The 18618-nt window shown below is 44.0% G+C and overlaps 1 protein-coding gene across 5 annotated transcripts in view; it reads right to left on the bottom strand.

The window, feature by feature from the left end:
- The window catches only part of NEXMIF (neurite extension and migration factor), a 179754-nt gene that overhangs the window by 136556 nt on the left and 24580 nt on the right, over positions 1 to 18618 (bottom strand). For all 5 annotated transcript variants that reach the window (XM_074278264.1, XM_074278260.1, XM_074278265.1 and 2 more), the window contains one exon: positions 11388 to 11448. The gene's annotated coding sequence lies outside the window, so the exon portion shown is untranslated. The remainder of the gene's footprint in view (positions 1 to 11387; positions 11449 to 18618) is intronic.

Below are 18618 nucleotides of genomic sequence, written 5' to 3'. Positions count from 1 at the left end.
ATTTTTAAAGCACTAAGCATGGTGCCTGGCATACAGTAGGTACTTAAATAAATGCTTTTTAAAGAATTTATTAGAAAACAAAGCAACCGTTGCCTCCTCTTCTTCACCTCCTTCTTACTCCTCAAGCAGTCTTGCTTCTGAACCCTACCACAACTCAAACTGCACTCTTCGAGGTCACTAAAGATGCCTTACTGGCATCTTCCTCCTTCTTTGGCCTCTCTGCAGCTTTTAACACTGTTGGCCACCCCCTGGGCCTCCTTGATACTCGCTCTTGAAAAAAATGAATGAAAAGGCATTTATCAAATACTTACTGTATACAGAGTTGTTCTAAATGCTGGAGATACAGAGAGAAAACATTCTTAAGGGAGGCAAGCAACACATTCAAGTTTCAGGTGCTAGTCAGATAGAAAGGACCAGTGGTCCTTAGGCTACAGCAACAAAGCAGATGGTAAGGCATCTTAATGTCATGTCCACTGACAGCATCATCTCTGTTTTGGAGCTGAACCACTTGACAAGGTCAAGGACAGTGGCTGGGGTTTCCTTCTACTTCCACTTAGGGGGAGAGAACCCATATAGGCCATAGTTAGTGGCCATTTATGAAATATCTACTACATGCCAGCCACGGTGCTAAGCACTGGGGATAGAAATAAGAAAAATACAAACCCCACCCTTGAGGAGTTTACAGTCTAAGTGGGGAAGACAACACATCAATGAAAACTGAAAAAGGAGGGCAGGGGGGAAGAAACAGAAGCAGGGACCCAGTAAAGTCAAAGAAATCCAATACAAGTACAGTCGGGTGGATTGATCATCCTGGGAAGGAAATTGAGGGAAGACTCAGAGAGATAGGAGGAGAAACAGGCAGGAAGGAATGACTGAATGCAAAAGCATTTGTTAATAGGCACAGTTCTATGCAGTGGAGGGACAGGCAGAAGAGATATAGTCCTTGCCCTTAAGGAGTTTATATTCTTTTTTTGTTTTTGTTTATTTTTTATTTTTCCAAATACATGCACAGATAGTTTTCAACATTCATCCTTGGAAAATTCTGTGTTCCAAGTTTCTCTCCTTCCCTTTCCCCCAACCTTCCTCCCCTAAACAGTAAGTTATCCAATATAGGTTAAATATGTACAATTCTTCTAAAAATATTCCCACAATCATCAGGCTGCACAAGAAAGGTCAGATCAAAAAGGAAAAAAAAAATAAGAAAGGAAAAAAAAAGCAAGCAAATAACAACAAAGGTGAAAATACTATGCTGTGAAACAAACTCAGTTCCCACAGGCCTCTCTCTGGGTGCAGATGGCTCTCTTCATCACCGAACAATTGGAACTGCTTTGAATCCTCTCATTGTTGAAGACAGCCACGTCCTGTCCCTTCCCTCAGAATTGACATCGTATAATTTTGTTGCCCTGTACAATGTTCTTTAGGTTCTACTCACTTCACTCAGCATCAGTTCCTGTAAGTCTCTCCAGGCCTTTCCAAAATCATCTTGCTGATTGTTTCTCGTAAATAATATCCCATCACATGCATACACCAGAACTTATTCAGCCATTCCCCAACTGATGGGCATCCACTCAGGTTCCAGTTCCTTGTCACTTACAAAGAGGGATGCCACAAACTTTTTGGACATGTGGGTCCCTTTCCCTTTCTGATCATCTCTTTGGGATACGGAGCCAGTAGAGACACCGCTGAATCAAACAGTCTGCAGTTTTTTAGCCCTTTGGCCCTAGTAAGGAGTTTATATTTTAATAGGGAGAGACAACACACATATATAGAGAGAGGAGGGGTGGCCAGGGAAGGGTGAAGTCCTAGGATTTGTCCTGCAGAGAAGCTGTGGTCTTATTGCCTTGAAGGAATGTGGGGAGATGGGGCTGCTGGTACATGTTGGGAGTTCACTAAGGGAGATGAATGGCAGCCTGAGGGGAGTCTGTGTTTAGGTGGCTGAGGCTCTCCTCAAAAAGCCTAATTTCAGGGGGAGCCAGAGATCAGACGGTAATGCAGACCAGAGAATGGAATGTCATGGAAGCCAAGAGAAGATGGATGGAAATAGCCCAGAGCCTGTAGGTATCGTTAAGAGGAACAATCACTGTGGAGAAGGGGTCCAGACTTCTTGATAGCACCATCAGCAGCTGCTGACCAATTGTTATCTATGGGCAGTTAGACTCAAGCTCTAGGAACAGCAGCATCCCCAGGCCACTGGCTCCGGCTTCCAACCCAGACCCCCCCTGCCCCACCCCATCCCCGAGTCAGGGAAATGACTGCAATGTAAAAGGGGCCAACCTTCTCCACCAACTTAGAACCAACTGTCTGAAGCGGCAAGGGACCCTGAGGGAGAGATAGGCGGTAAGAGCCTGCGGCCCAAAATTGACCATTTTTTATTTCTCTGCTCTGCCAGGTGGATCAAACTACCCCCAAAGCCTCAATCACCACCTGCCTTCAGACCCCAATGGAAACAGACCTTGAGAGCAAGAGCCCCACCCCAGCAGCCATAATTCCAGGAAGCAATCCTTGAGCAGCAACTGCTCCTGCAGGAGCTACAACCCCCAATTTCTCAGAAAGCAGATAACAGAACAGTTAGGTGATTCTAGAACTTGGAACTGATCCCAAAGAATAGTTCATTAAATTCAACAATGACTCTGGTATCTTCTCTCTCTGCATCATGGGAATCTTAATCTGGAGGCTTAATCTCTGGAATTTCGGGGAGTTAATGAACTTGGAAGGGTGAATGTATCTTTATTTTTACTAACCTCTAAGTGATACTTCCCATTTCCTTCACTTATGTAAAAACATTATTCTTGGGAAGGTTTCTTCACTAACTGCATAAAGGGCCCTATGAACCAAAAAAAAAAAAAAAAAAATCCCCTTTCTATACCCTCTCTCCCTTCTTTATGTCATCTTCTCTCAAAAATTCATTATGATATCAACACGGGTGACTTTCAAATCTGGGCCTACTCTTTCTCCTGGGCTACCAGTCGTGCTGCCTGCCAGACATCTCCACCTGGCCACCCCATCGGGCTCCCAAACACAATATTTCCCAATTCTCCAAACTTCCCTATTTTTGAGGGCACCATTTTCCTTCCTATCACTCCGTTTTGTGACTTTGGGGCCTTTTTAAAAATTCATCTTTCTCCCCATCCCTCATATAGAGTCAGCTGCAGTCTTATGAATTCTACTTCCATAACATCCCATTCTCTCTACTTAGTCATTTTCCACTTCAGCTCAGGCCAGCATCACTTCTCACCTAGGTTATTATAATAGCCTTCTAATTGACCTGCCAGCCTTCAATCCAATCCTCTGATCAAGACTCTTCTGTAGCTCCCTATGGCTTAAGGGGTACAACCTTTCTAGACTTATTTCATATCACTCCTATTCACACATCCCACCTTTCTGCCAAAGTGGTCTACTCATTATTTCCCAAACTCAGAGTTCCATCTCCTCTCTCCATGCTTCCAAATGGGTTGTCCCACATAACTCTTATATTTGCTTATCTGTGTATATATGTTATATGCCTCGGGAGAATGTAAGCTTCTTGAGGGCAAAGGTCAGCTTTTATTTGGTAGCATGACACATAGTGAGCATTTAATAAACATTTGTTGAATTTAATGAACTATTCTTTGGGACCAGTTCCAAGTTCTAGAATCACCTAACTGTTGTGTTATCTGGCTCAGGTCTCCCTACCCACAAGAATGGCAGGAAAAGTTTATAATTTCAGTAAAGTACAGCATCCTCTGATCCCCTAATCTAAGTAATCTCATTAGTAACAACAACAACAACAACAAAAGGAAATGTGGTTAGCTCTTGAAGAAGACAGGTTGGCTTTTTCAGATCACTGCTTCCTTTTCTAAATGTCTGCTAACCTTCTCTTTAATAATACGTTGTAGAATTTTGCCAAGAATCAAAGTCAAGTTCACCAACCTATAGTTCAGACTCTATTCTTTTCCCTTTTCTCCCCTAAAATGTGGACATTTTCCTTTCTCTACTCTTACAAAGTTTCTCCCTTTCTCTATAGCCCTTCAAAGGTCACTAACAAAGGGAGTCTCAGTATTCCCACCTGAGTCCAAAGAGGTAATTCATCTAGGCTAGTGATTATTCATCAAGGCCAGCTAGGGTGCTCTCCCACTAATCTCGGGTATCAACTTCCTTGTAATCATCTTTGGCCCTTTCCAATTCAAAGATCATTCTCCTCGTTAGAGAAAACTGAGCAAATTAAAAGTTGAGTAGTTCTGTCTTCTCCCCGTTATATGTTTTCATCATTCCAGCCTGAACAGCAGTCCTCTCCATTCCGGGGGTCCCCTCTTTCTCCCAATATAGAAAAACCAACCTGCTTCCAACAAGCCTTTCTCGTCCTTAGCTTTCCTTGTGATCCTAGGCATAGGATGTAAGCCTTAGGACTCCGGACCGAGTGCTCAAAGGACCACCCACTGCTACTGACCCTGGCTTCCATCTGCCGGCAAATTGTACACATCTTCTTAGAACAAGGTGACATGGAAGTCTTTGCTTTGGAAATCCAACAGGATGCAAGAAGAAAGCTTGCCCGGGGATAGGCAGACATGGTATCTTGCCCCTTTACTATACTAAGGTGTAAAGACTTCAGTATCATGGCAGCTTTTTTTCTTTTTTTTTCAGGAAAGCTATCACACATTCATAACACTAATTGATTTTCATAGCGAAGTGCACAGATGAGGTCTCTTTGGGAACTGCCTGCTACATTGGGGCTGGAGAGTTTCACTGGTGTGCCTTGGCTCCTTCATAAAAAATTTAATTAGCAGGGTCTCCGAGAATGAAAGCACAGTGAGGTCCCCAGCTATTGTGCGACGCCCCTCACTCTGATACACCGTGACAAATTAAACTGAGGCAAATTATGCCTGTCACACTGCGGGCACCAGAGGGATGCCAACCAAGGAGGGTGGGAGGCGGCTTTAAGAGGCATTAGCAGGAAGGCCAGAGAAAAGTCAAAGCCAGAGGGCCTCCCAAAGATGAGGGAGATGGAGGGGGGCTGCTTCCCCCCACCCCCATCTGTCAACATGGATAGAGGGGAAGAAAGAAGGGAGAGGCCAGTTAGTGAGCCACCACACTCTCACTAGCTCTCTGGAAAAACATCTATCTTGTGATACTTCAATGATCCTGTTAGAGTGGGGGGGTACTTCTTCCACTGGCACAGATTGCAAACCAGCCCCATCTGCCCATACTGGGCAATTCTGTGCCACATCCTCCTGCAAATCATCAAAGTGCTGGACACTCATCTATTATTATTCGGTTCCTGGACCGTCTGGCCGTGAACATTCCCCCACACGTGACTTTCCATCTGGGCCTTTGCACTGGCAAGCATCCTCCCCCCACCTCTGCCTCTCAAAATCCAAATACCACCTTCTTTGGGCAGCCTGCCCCGTTCATGCTAATGCATCTCCTACCCAAACTATCTGGGATTCATTTTGTACCCATTCTGTAGATACTCATCAATACAGTTGGCATTTCCCTCATTAGAAAATAAGCCTCTTGAGCATTGGGCCTGCCCTCCTCTGTCCTGAGGCCTCTATAGCCCAGTGTACCCCAGGGGTGTATCTGTAGATTGATTTCCCTAAATACTGAACAAATGGGACAGAGGTTTATGTACTGCTAAGACTCCCAGGAGAGAGAGTGAGTTGTGGGAGGATATCAGAGTCTAGAAGGAAACAAGAAGCACTAGAAGAGAGGAAATGGAGGGAATGAGGCTAAAACATGTTATTTTCAAAGACTATGGCTAAGAAAAGTAGAAGAAACATTGAGGGAAGAAATTATTGCAGTGCTGGTTCAAGTCTGTGGAGCACACTTGCAGAATCATAGAGTTGCAAGGGACTCCAAAGTTTATATGGTTAGCCTCTGTTATTTTGCAGAGGTGGCAGCTAAAGGACCCTGCAGTAAACAGAGAGTCAAGAAGACTCATATTCCTGAGTTCCAATCTGGCCTCAGACACTCACTAGGTGTGTGACCCTGGGCAAGTCACTTCACCCTGTTTGTTTCAGTTTCCTCATTTGTTAAATGGGCTGGGGAAGGAAATGGCAAACCGCTCTAGAATCTCTGCCAAGAAAACCCAAAATGGTTAGAGAGAGTCAGACTTGACTAAAAATGACTGAACACCACAAAATTTTCAGATAGTGAAACTGAGGCTCAGAAAGGAAAAGAAATTTGCCAAAGAATTAAGAAGGGGTATTTGTGAAAATGTCACCCTTGAGGTGGAAATTATTTGATGCTCAGCATCTGCTGAAGGAAGCTGAGGATCTGAGAGTTTACAGAGCTTGTCCATGATCACATGGTTCCCTGACTCTAAGCCAATTGCTTTAACTCCCAGCCACGGTGCCTCTTGCTGAACTTTAACCAGCCCCATGAGCTAATGATGGCTGATATTACTGTAAGACATTAGCATACACATACAGAGTCAAGTCTCAATTCTGCACACTGAGATTAGTGCCTCTGCTCATTATCCAAAGCAGCAGTGGCTTCCTCGACCCCTTCCTCTGCCATCAATTTGGGGTATGTTAAGAGAACGCAATGCCCAAGAAAAACCAACAAGGAAGCATATAATATTCACGCCAGCTTCCTCATCTGCAAAATAGGGATAACACTTGCCCTGTTTATATCACAGGGTTGTTGTAAAAAAAAAAAAAGAGCTTTTCAGTTTAATAAATTAGGTCCACGTTCGTGATTTTTCAATGCTCTGCTTGGGATTAGTCATAAGATCATAACATATGAGATTTATAAGGAATCTGAAAGTCAACTTTTCTCTTCCTCTGGTGCATCATCATACCATGGTCTCAAAGGACACACCAGTAAAAAGAAGGTGGACTCTGGGTAGCCCCAGCAGAAAAGAAGCTAAGGGCAGGCTGGGATATAGGTCTCAAGTCTACTATCAAAGAACCAACCTCTCATTCAATTCAGAGAGGCCTATGACCAAACAAATAGGGATGATTTTTTTTTCCCTTTCATCACTGTAACTTATGATACTGGTTCCCTGGCTGGGCCACAAACAATACACTCCATCTCTGGGCTCTGGGCATTTTCTTTGGCTTTCTCACATGCTTACAATACTCTCACCCTCCTCAGTTCCTCCCTAGCTATCTTTAACTCAACTAAAACCCCATCTTTTATTGGAAGGCTTCCCCAAACTCTCTTAATTCTTTCTAGTGCCTTCCCTCTGTTAATTATTTCCCACTTTTTCTATATATAGCTTGCTTTCTCTATACAGGAATATCTCATTTTTGCTTTTTTGCATTTCGCAGATATTGATTGCATTTCTTACAAATCGAAGATCTGTGGTAATCCAGTGTCGAAAAAGTCTATCGGTGCCATCGTTCCAACAGCATTGACCACATCATACATCTGTGTCACATTTTGGTGATTCTCCCAATATTTCAAATTTGTTCATTACTATTTATCTGTCATGATGATCTCTGATCACTGATCTTTGATGTTATTGTAATTGTTTTGACCACACCCACATAAGTCCGAGAATTTAAATCAATATTCTTGCATCCCACTGCTCCTCTCTCCCTCTCTTCTGACCCCCCATTTCCTGAGACACAACACTGAAATTAGGTCAATTAATAACTCTACATTGGCCTCTAAGTATTCAAGTGAAAGGAAGAGTCAATAATAATGGCAAACTTCATTTTTTAAAGAAACTTCCTATTTTAAGAAATTGCCACAACCACTCTCACCTTCAGCAACTACCTCCCTGATCAGTCAGCAGCTGTCAACACTGAGGCAAGACCTTCCTGTGGCAAAAAGATTACAACTTCCCAAATGACGGTTAGTATTGTTTTAGCGAGAAAGTATTTTTAACTTAAAGTATATATACATTGGGATTTTTTTAGACTTAATATTATCACACTCACAATAGTCTATAGTATAGTGTAAATATATCTTTTCTATGCTGAGAAATCATATGACTAGCTTTATGGCAATATTTGCTTTATTGTGGTGGTCTAGAAGCAAACCCAGGTATCTGTGTGGATATCTGGACTTGTTTGCATGTTGTGTTTGTAAGCTTGTAAGATTGTAAGCTCCTTCAGGGGAGGGACTGTTATTTGCTATTTGTATCCCTGGCACTTAGCACAGGGTGTGTATTTTTTTTTTTTTGGTTAATCTACGTCTATTGATTGCTTAAAGACAATACACTAAAGCAAAGCGACAAATGCAATCTATATTGGTGGAAAAGATGCACAAAATAGTAGAATCAGGAATTCTTGAAATATGTAAGTAAGAAGCCTTAGAGATAGATCAATCACTTAAGGCCAACGAACTCTCTTTTTAAGGATGGGAACCACCTTGATAATATCTACAACAAGTGACCATCTAGCTGCTGCCTCCCCAACTCGTGAAGCTCATTATGATACAAGGCAGTCCATTCTATTATGGGACTGCTTATATAGTTAGCAAGAACTAACTGATATAGGCCCAAAATTAGCTTCCCTATAACTCTTATGGGGCAACTAGATGGGACCATAGTGCATAGAGCACTGGGTCTGGAGTCAGGAGGAACTAAGTTCAAATCTAACTTCAGACACTTACTAGCTGTATAGCCCTGAGCAAGTCATTTAACCTTAGTTTGTCTCAATTTCCTCATCTGTAAAATGAGCTGGAGAAGAAAATGGAAAACCGCTTCAGTATCTCTGCCAAGAAAACCCCAAATAGGCTCACAGTGAGTTGGATGGGACTAAAATGACTCAATAACATATCTCCCATGCAATTCTCCTACCTTTATCCTACCTGACCCATGATTTGATATGGCACAGCTAGGTCTTGATTAGTGCGGAAAATGAATCCCTTGACACAATTGTACAATTCAAAGCTACGATTCTATAAAACACAGCCTTTTGCTGCAGCCCAATAGAAATATGTAGTTTGAAATCAAATCATTTCACCGGGGGAAAAGTATGGGGAGAGGAGGTAGAGATTCATTATTCAAGGAGGACCTAGCTATATAATATAGAAGACTAGAGAGAAGGAAGAAGGGGAGAGAGAGAGGTGGAGAAGATCTCAAGTGCATTCCTGGGGCCAGGCCTGTGGACACCTGCTCCCCATTCCTAGCTCTACCATTCCATGGCACGGATAATAGAAAAATGATTATGTATTGTTGGTTTTAGAGAGGCTTGGGCCTTTGGAAATTCTGTGGCCCAATCATCTCCTCATTCTACAGCGGAGGAAAGGGAGACCCAAAGCAGTTAAGTGATTTTCTTAGGCTCCAACAGCTAGTAAGTAGCAGACTGGCATTCAAAAGCCAGCCCCCTGACAACAGCAACCTGGTTCTTTCCACTACTGTCCACTGCTTTCCTAATCTAAAGCCCAAAAGTCAAGCTGAGCATCTTGCATACAGCTCTGTCATTTAACAGCCTTTACTAAACGCTCACACTGGAGCAGGCACAGTCCCGGGAAGCCCACCAGGTACCATGCTTGTCCTCCATGACTTCTTTAAATGGCTGTTTCTGGGAGAAAGAAATGCAAGTTATCAACAGCTTTTCATTCCTGTCTCCCTCACGCACACCTAACATTAATAGACGTACCTACGTTAATACATGGATCCTTCTCCTCCCCCTCTTTCCCTGGCAGTACAACACACATAAGCCCCCAGGGGATGGCAGGGGAGGGGTGGGGCCCATGCAGCCTCCAGGATAGACACCAGACTAAACATGGCCAGAAATAGAACTCTGCACTGTGCCTGTCCTGACGTTCCATCTGGTGGAACATGGAGGACTGGCGCGGGGGAAGGAGGGAAGGAGGGAGGCAGGCAGGGAGAAGGAAGAGCCCCAAGGCAGCCTTGAGGGATTCAACAATCAAGTCAACCAATGCTTATTAAGTGTTTACTATACACTAGGCCCTGTGTTCTGAGCTGGGGATTGAAAGATGAACAACGATTACACAGCATCCTGCCTTCAGTGAGCTTACCATCTACCAGGCAAGATGAGATGTGTACACAAGTATAAGGAAGGCAGGCAGGGATAAAGGCAAAAAAGAGATGGGACAAAATGGTCTTAGGAGAAGTGAAGGAAGACCAGATCGCTTCTGACCGGCTGCAAGAGGGCCTCCCATAAGACATGGCAGTTGAGCTGAACTTTAAAACTAGAGAAGGGTTACCATAGGCACAGATAAGGGGAGGCAGGGTTCCAAGGCGGGAAGGCAGGCCTCATAAATGAACAAAGATGGGAGGGGATAAAATGAGATAGTCCAATTTGGCTGGGACATAAAGAGCTGGAGGAGGAGAGATGTGAAATCAGATTGGAAAAGTCAGCTGGAGCCAGATGGGGGAGGTAAGGAGTTTGTATTTTATCCAAAAGGCCAGAGTTTTAACCCATTCATTCTATCCAAAGCCACAGGCCAAACTCAATAACTGAGCAGATCCAAACTGTCCAGGGCCATGGTGAGCATTTTCTGTTTAGGCCTAAGGAAGGGCCACAGAATCCAGTGACCCACATCTGGGGCATAGTGTTCAGTGCTGGGTACCACATTTGTGGAAGGACTATGATGAACTACAAGTTATCGAGGGAAAGGAAAATGGGAAATTATTATGCTACACTAACTCTATTTCCTTTTCTTCTTTTAACAGGATTCCTAGAGGTTCTGTATCAGCTTGGTCCCGAGCTCATAAATTCTGGAGTTCCAACTATCAAAGATCACTACTAAATTATATAGAGATTGGCTCTTGCACTAGGAGAGGGAGAACCCACAAAGCCATAATGGCAACTCCTTAACATAATTTTGATCCAGGGAATGCTAGAGGTATATTATATCTGGTTTTCAGCACAGCATTTGACAAAACCTTTTATTCCAGAAGTGTCAAACTCTCCATGTCGGCAAAAGGCTCAAACCAGATTAAGATGTTATTGGGAAATGTTTAACAAAAAAATACAAACACAGTATAATATCTTAATTTGTGGTTTTCTAATTCAATAAACCAGAGGGATCTGATTCTATTTGAGTTTGTCATCACTATCTCATACTATCCTTATGGGCAAGATGTAGAGATATGGGCTAAATGATAGGACAGTCAGGTGACCTTCAAAAGGGTTAAAACATCATTAATGGGTTTCTAGCGATTTGGAATGAGGTTCCTATTAGAATGTCCCAGGGTTCTCTCCCTTAGCCTGATGTACTCAACAAAGCAACAAGGAAATTACAGATGAGAATGACTGCAGAATTCTGGGGTTTTTTTTTTTCCTACAGATGATAAAAAGGAAAATCAAAGAGGTAGATGACTTCTCCAAGTCGACACATGTAGTCCATAGCAGAAGGCAGGTACTCTTTCCAAATCCAGTGCTCTTTCTACTACACCAATACATTACTTCTACACCACTGGTTAAAGTCACAGAAGTGACTTTGTCAACATTGTCAAGAACACAAATATGAAAGTGCTTACTAACCTGCTAGATGACACGGTCAGGATCCCAAAAGGTCTCAGTAGGTCAGAAAGCAGGGCCAAACCTAAAAAGAGAAATATAATAGGGATAAATATAAAGACATACAGTTAGATTCAAATAATCAACTGCACAAGCTCAAGATGGGACAGCATGGCTAGATATTGGGTCACAAGAGAAGGATCTCTGAGTCTTAGTGAACAGGAAGGGAACAAGCAACTATTAAGCATCTACTAAGTAACAGACATCTTGCTAAGCATTTTGTAAAGCTCATGGCATTAGCTCAATTGGAGTCCTGGCAACAACAAAAAGCTAATTTGACCTTTGATTGTATTGAGAGGCATGAGGCTCACTATTAGGGAGGACAGACTCCAGCTGTCTTCAGCTCTGATCAGACAACATGTGAAATAGGATTTTAGTTTGTGGTGCCTTGTTTTAAAAGAACAACAACAAGTGAAAGAGCATTCTGAGGAAGGCTATCATTTTTCTTTTGAGATTGAGGGGTAAAGAAAAATAGAGGAGGAATTATGAAAGGGGAAATTTAGAGAGTATGGGAATTGTTCATTAAGTCAGAGACAAATCTGGGGGAAGGAAATTTAAAAGAACTGGAGATTAAAGTGAAGGAGGAAGAAGAAGAGGAAGACTTGAGTTGCAGATGAAAGAGAAGGAAAAGATCCAAAAGGAAAAGGAAGTTGGATGTGATCATCAAGGTGCTAATGAGGTGACATGAGAAGTGACAATTCCAGAATGGAAGTCCCCAGTAGGCACTGCAACAACAGGAAGTTAGCCAAAAGAAATCCAGCAAGAGCAAAAAAAGGACTAAGGATTCTGTTTGAAGAAAGAGCAAAGATAACTTGATATGCCTTGCATAGAATATATAAGAATAAAGGAGCTCAAAGAAAATCTCTCCACTGCCCAGAAAAAAATGCAACCATCCCTTTAAACATCACACACTGTGATCCTGACAAAGAAAAAGGATCTTAGGAGAAGGGGGAATCTTGGCCTGCATCAGGAGTTTAGAGAAGAGAGTTAAATGTGCCAGTGAGGAGAAAAGGAAGAAGGACCCTTGAATACTTAGGGGTGAGCAACAGATATAAGAACTTTATTGGGAAAAAAGAAGCTTTATGTATGAAGATATCATTCACATGAGGAGATCCAGAAACCCAAGCCGGGAAGCATGATAGAGAATATTTGGAATCAACACAGACATAGAAATGATACTGGCATCCAAGTATACTACATACCACCTATTCAGAAAGAAGACATTGATGAGGAGTTTAAAAAAAAGATTAGAATTCTGGCACTGAGGCATGATACAGTAGTGATGAGAAGATCAAGACATTTATTACATCTCACTCTTTGTCAAAAAGCAGAGAAGCTATTAAGTTCTTGGTTTGAAAAAAAAAGAAAAAAATAAAATTAAAAAAATTTTTTTAAAAGTTCTTGGTTTGCATCAATAACAATTCCATCCCTATAAAAATTAGAGAAACCAAAGAAGAAAACTCTAGATTTCAGCAACGCATTTGCCCCAGGTGCTCATGCCTTTCTTGTAGGCAAGATGGAGAGAGGCAGGTAGCTGAGAGCACGGTTATAAGAATCCTGAGCTGGCAGAATGTCCAAACCAAGAAAGCAGTCATGGGTGAGCCAATGTTGACTTGGAAGGAGGTGCCTTCCTGGTGGAGTACGCTCAGGACCTGTGCTTGGCCCAAGCCATTTACCACCTTCATTCATTCATTCATTCATTCAGATGAAGGCACCCAGGCTCATCCCTCAAGTTTATTGATGACTCGAGGCTGAGAGGGTCAGCTGATGAGGGAGACCAGAGGTAGGATCCAAAAAGGCCAGGTCATTGGACTGAATCTAACAATATGAAGTTGAACAGGGCTAAATAGAAAGTCTTACAAGGTAGGAGGGGTATGACTAAACAGCACTCCTCCTGAAAACAATTTGGGGGTTTTGGTGGACCCCAAGCTTCTTATGAGTCAGCAGTCCCCAAAGTGAATGTAATGTATCCAGGACTCAGGGCTGACTCTATGTGGGGTACCTGGTTTAGTTCTGGGTGTTGTGTTGCATTATCAAGGTGACATCAATGAGAGAGTGTACAGAGGTCAAAGGCCTCAAATTCATGTCACAGAAGGATCAGACAGATGAATGAAGGAACTGAGTTTGTTTAGTCTGAAGAAGAAAAGCCTTGGGGTGGGGGGGGGAGATACATATTCTTTGTCTCCAATTACCTGTATTGGACTAGTTCCTTCGAGGGCCCCTTTTGCCTCGGAGGTTCTAGGTACTGGGATGTAGATAACTATGGTGGCAATACTAAGGAATCTCCCCCTTAGCCTCAGGCTGTCCCAGATGGCAGCAGGAAAAGGGCCACATGGGAAGGCCAACTGAGCCCCGGATCGGGGCTGAGGATGCTCACTATTCTCTGACCCTTCCTCATCAGGCAAGAGCAGCAGTACCTGCAAGCCCCAGAGAAGCCCAAACAGCAGGCTGCTCCCACGATGCCAGGGACCACTCCTGCTGTGCACACAGTCTGCTGCCAAGCAAACCCCATAGCTCACTGGCTCACTGGCTTGCTCAGTCTCTCCTTCCCTCTCTCCCTCCCTCCTTCCATCTCTCTCTCTCCCTCCCTTCATCAGCCTGCCTGCTCAGCACAGACCTAGAGTGGGTGTGGGGCCTCTTTGACAAGCTCCTGCTTCCCCCCACTGCTTCTGGGGAGGAGGGAAGAAGGGAGAGGCGGAGGTGAGAGAGAAAACACACAGCCATTTTGGCAATTAAATTTCCGAACCTTTTCATTATGCAATTTCAATTCATTAAAAGGTTTTTCCCTCCCCCCCCCACCATGCCCCAAACACCCTTTTAAATGTAAAACCCCACCAAGTTCCCCTGGATGGGAATCAGGGCTGAGGAGCCCCCAGGCCTGCCTCGTGGCCCAGACAGGAGGGGCTTTTAGCCTTGGGCAGAAGCTCACAATAACGGCGCTGTTCCATCCCTCGGCCAAGGCAGCTGCACGGAAACCAAAGGGTTTCATAGGTACAGGCGGCAGCTCCTGGCCTTCGGCACCAAGAAAGGGCTAGCTGCCAAGAGGGGAGAGGCCACGTGGCAGGGGTGCTGGATGAGCTGGCTTCCCGTGAGCCACCAAGGCCGGCTTTGGGGGCTGCTGGACATCCTGCTTTCCTCACACCTAGCATTGGGACAGGTCCTTAATATTTACAAAGCACTTTCCCAATTTTAGCACATTTGGTCCTTGGAGCAATCCCGAGAGGGAGGTGCCATTATTATTGTCATTCAACAGAAGACAAACTGAGGAACCCAGAAAGGAACTGGCTTGCTCCAGTTCCAAAGCTAGTTTGAAGCAGGAGTCAAATTCGGCCTTATCTAAGAGCTTCCTATTTTATGGGGGAGGAGGGGGAAGGGACGGGGGGGGGGGGGGGGGGGGGGGAAGGACAGATGTAAATAGACATGTTAGGCAGCTTCACCTTTGTTTGAGACAACATCAAGTTGTCTCCTGGGAAAGAGGGAACCATTTGGACCCTGTTGCTCAAGTCCCCGGCCAAGCCAGGAGCCCAAGGGAAGACGGGCCTTCAATTGGCAGCCAGCTCAGCTGGAGACACAGATATGCTCACCGGACACCTGGGCATACCTGGCAACTCCAGGAGACTCTTGGCCTACCTTTCCCCAGTTCCAAAAGGGGCTATGTCAGCTCAAGTACAGCCTTCTCCACAAAATGAGTGAAGGCTGGAAGGGATCTTTGAGGAGTCATATTAAGGATGAGGACCTGAAGACAAAGAGGTTACATGACTTGCCCAGGGTAATATAGTTTCTGAGTTGGGATTGGAGTCTTCCTGACTTCCCGACTATTCCAGTTCAGTTAAATCCAATTGGTTCTTTTTAACAAATGAGAAAACAGGTTGCAAAAAGCTCAATATTGAGCTTGAGGCATCGAAAGGACCCCCTGGCAGGGTCACAGAACTCCAAAGGGTCCCCAGAATCCTTCACGACACCATACACAATTCCTCAGCACAGCTTGGTGGGCCCCAGCTAGCCTGGGCCTCACAAATACTTCCACCAGGTCAACTCGACTTGGCTGACCTTAACAGACTTTACTTGGTAGCTTGAGCAAAATTCTTGCCAAGATCTAAATACATATTTTTCTTCTCTTCCCACCCCCCCAGCTTTTCTCCCAACCAGAATTAGTCAACTTGGCCACAGTCCATGAAACCTAATTATTTCTGTGAGAGCGTTTAAGTGTGTAAGTACAACCACTGATGAGCAGGCAAGGCAGTCTGGGAACACCATGTGGTTCCTTGGACTTGGGGCCCCACTGCAGAGAGGCAAAAGCTGAAGGGAAGAACAGAAGGGCTGGATGGCTCTTGGAACATGGCCTGAGGAAAGCAAACCCTCAAGGAGAGAGAGAAAAAAAACAACCACAGAGAAATCAGAAAGGGCAAAGGGACCAAGGCCACTGCAGCTGGAAACTGAGATCATCCGGATGCCAAATCTGCTTCCATCATATAATGCAAATCCCTTTCCTTCTCTGGCCCCTTTTAACCATCAAGATCACTTTGAGTTAGCGTGGCACCTTTCTGCACAGGACTTACAAATACATCTACTAGATCTGAGACAGGTTGATTGTCTAGTGGATAGAGCACTAACTTTGAAGCAATTAAATCCTACCTCAAGCACTTACTAGCTGTAACTCTGAGCAAGTCTCTTCACCTCTGTCTGACTCAGTTTCCTTAGCTGTAAAATAGATAAACTAATATAAAAGCAAAACACCTACCTCTCAAAGTCATTGTGAGAATCAAAGGAGAAGCCAGGCTGAGCACAGTACCTGGCACATAGCAGGTGCTTAATAAATGCTTATTGGCTGACTGACAGATCATATATGTAAGGCACTTTGCAAACCATATGGTGTCACATAAATGCTAGTTATTTTTTAAAATTATTATTCTTATTATCATTAGTTCATTTGGCAAAGGAGGAAGAGCATATCTTTGGATCCTCAATATCCTAACAGACTAAGGGAGTTATCTTGTTCCCAAGCGACTCAGGTAACCAGGGCTCTAGTTCCAGGTCTGCCATTGACTTGTTCTGTGACCTTAGACAAGTGACCATTCAGACACGTCCCATTTAAAATGAGAGCTGGTCCACTTAACCTGGAAGGGCCCTTCTACTGTCATGGCTCTGGGAGCTCTAGGAGCAGATGTTCTTCTAGGCCTCTTCTAGCCCCAGTTTGGAAGAACTAGGCCTAGGTGGGGGCTGGGCAGTTCCAACAGGGCTTCCCCACTTAAGACAAGATCTTAAGATTGTAGATTTCTAGCAGGAAGAGGCCTTTTAGACAATTTAGCCCAACCCCCTCATTTTACCAAGGACAACCCAGACGAGATTATAATTAGTTCTCAATTATCTCTAGGAGGTTGACAGTGGGGGTAGGGAATAGACAGCATACATTAAGGGAACCAAAAGGTCCCAGGGCCTCTTCTCCCACCTAAACCAGTATCAAAGTTTGGCTTTCCTCTCCTGGGTCCCCCAACAGCCTCAGGACAAGGTGCTGGGAAGCCCACATGTTACTCAATGGCGAGCAGGGTCAGTTGTTTTGGTAGAGAGAGGCTGGCTTTGTCATCAGACAAGGACTTCAAAGCCCACTCAGCCTCCTCTGTGACATGATGGGATTGTACGGGGTCAGGGGATCTTAACCTTTGCTAGATCATGAACACCTACCTCAGTCAGGCAGTGTGTTGAAGCCATGGGCCCCTCTTTACAGAACCATGAGTTTTAAAGATATAAAATACATACAATTCTATCAAAATAGCTATGGAATTGTTGGTTGGTTGGTTTTTTAAGTTTGCTGATGACAAGTTAAGAACACACACACATACACATACACCTACTAGATAATCTCTCAGATCTCTTACAACTCTGACGTTTTAGATTCTATGTTCTAATATCTCTCCCAGTTCTAACATTCTGTGTTCTAAGGTTCTTCCAGTCTACGAACCCTTCTAGTTGTGTGACATTGTTTTGAAATCCCTTCCAACTTTAACAGCCTATGTTCTAAGACCCTTCCAGTTCTGACATTTTCTGTTTATTCTACGGTTCCATCCAGCTCTGCCATTCTGTGTTCTTAAAGTGTCTCATGATTCTGGCATTCACTAAGATCCCACCCAACTCTGCCATTCATTGTTCTAAGGCCATTTGTAACATGCCCTCCTGGCACTTACAATTACTAGTCTGTCCTAGGCCCAACAGAGTACCTTTGACCACTGACCTTTGCAGTGTCAACTCTACCCGGCTCGCCTCCTCTGAGGCCTTCAAAGGTCTCTGGCCACGGTTTCTTGAATCTATAGTTTAATAACGCTCAAGAACAGCCACGTGTAACCTTAAAAGCCTTTATTATACCTACTCACATTATATACCCTGATTGATGCCCTGACTTGTTGGTTCCCTAGTGAACACCTGGTCACACGTATTCACTACCAAAATCCTTACCTCTCTGGGCTATCCATCCTCTTGGCTCAGGGAGCCAGGTTAAAGAGCACCAGGTTAAAGAGAGGGGTCTACGAAACCAAATTAAAACAAGAAAAAAAAAAGAGCCTTATTTGCTTGCCCCTAAGGAAAAGAATTGAAACCTGGCCATATGTTACTATTTCTATTCAGAACAACAAAGCACAGAGGTATGATGACTTACCATCTCTCCCCCTTCCCCAATTTAAAATAAATCTCTATCCTGTTTTAGGGCTCTAATGGCAAAGACCTTGGTGCTCTGACAGGAGTCCCAGGATCTTTTCTGCCTTCCACCCTCAAGATATTGGCAAGACAAGCTATTTGTAGCTGACTGTGAAGGGACCTCAAGAACTTGAAGAAGGCCCAGTTGGTCTGACAAATGGACAAGGGCTTATTCTTTATCAGGGGAAGTCAATGAGCATATGAAGGGAAAGAAAGAGGGAGAATGAAGTTACGTTACATTCCTCTATCAAGGAATAAGACCTCCACTTTAGTAAATGTTGACTGACTGACTGACCATGAGTCAGAAAACCAGAGTTCATTTCCTGTCTCTGTGTGGATTGCTAGCTGTGTGACTTTGGCAGATGACTTGTCTCTGGTCTCATTTGTCAAGAGGGAATCTATGATCTTTGAGGTCTCTTCTGGCTCAAAATCTCCGGTTCTGTTCCATGTCTAAATACTCTGGTTTCCTGGGTTGCCTGGTGGGTTCCCTCGGTCCCTGGCTTCTTCT

Source organism: Sminthopsis crassicaudata, chromosome X (assembly GCF_048593235.1).
Source record: "Sminthopsis crassicaudata isolate SCR6 chromosome X, ASM4859323v1, whole genome shotgun sequence".
NCBI lineage: Eukaryota > Metazoa > Chordata > Mammalia > Dasyuromorphia > Dasyuridae > Sminthopsis > Sminthopsis crassicaudata.
Note: the sequence above shows the minus strand (reverse complement) of the source record. Positions and strands in the feature narration are given on the sequence as shown.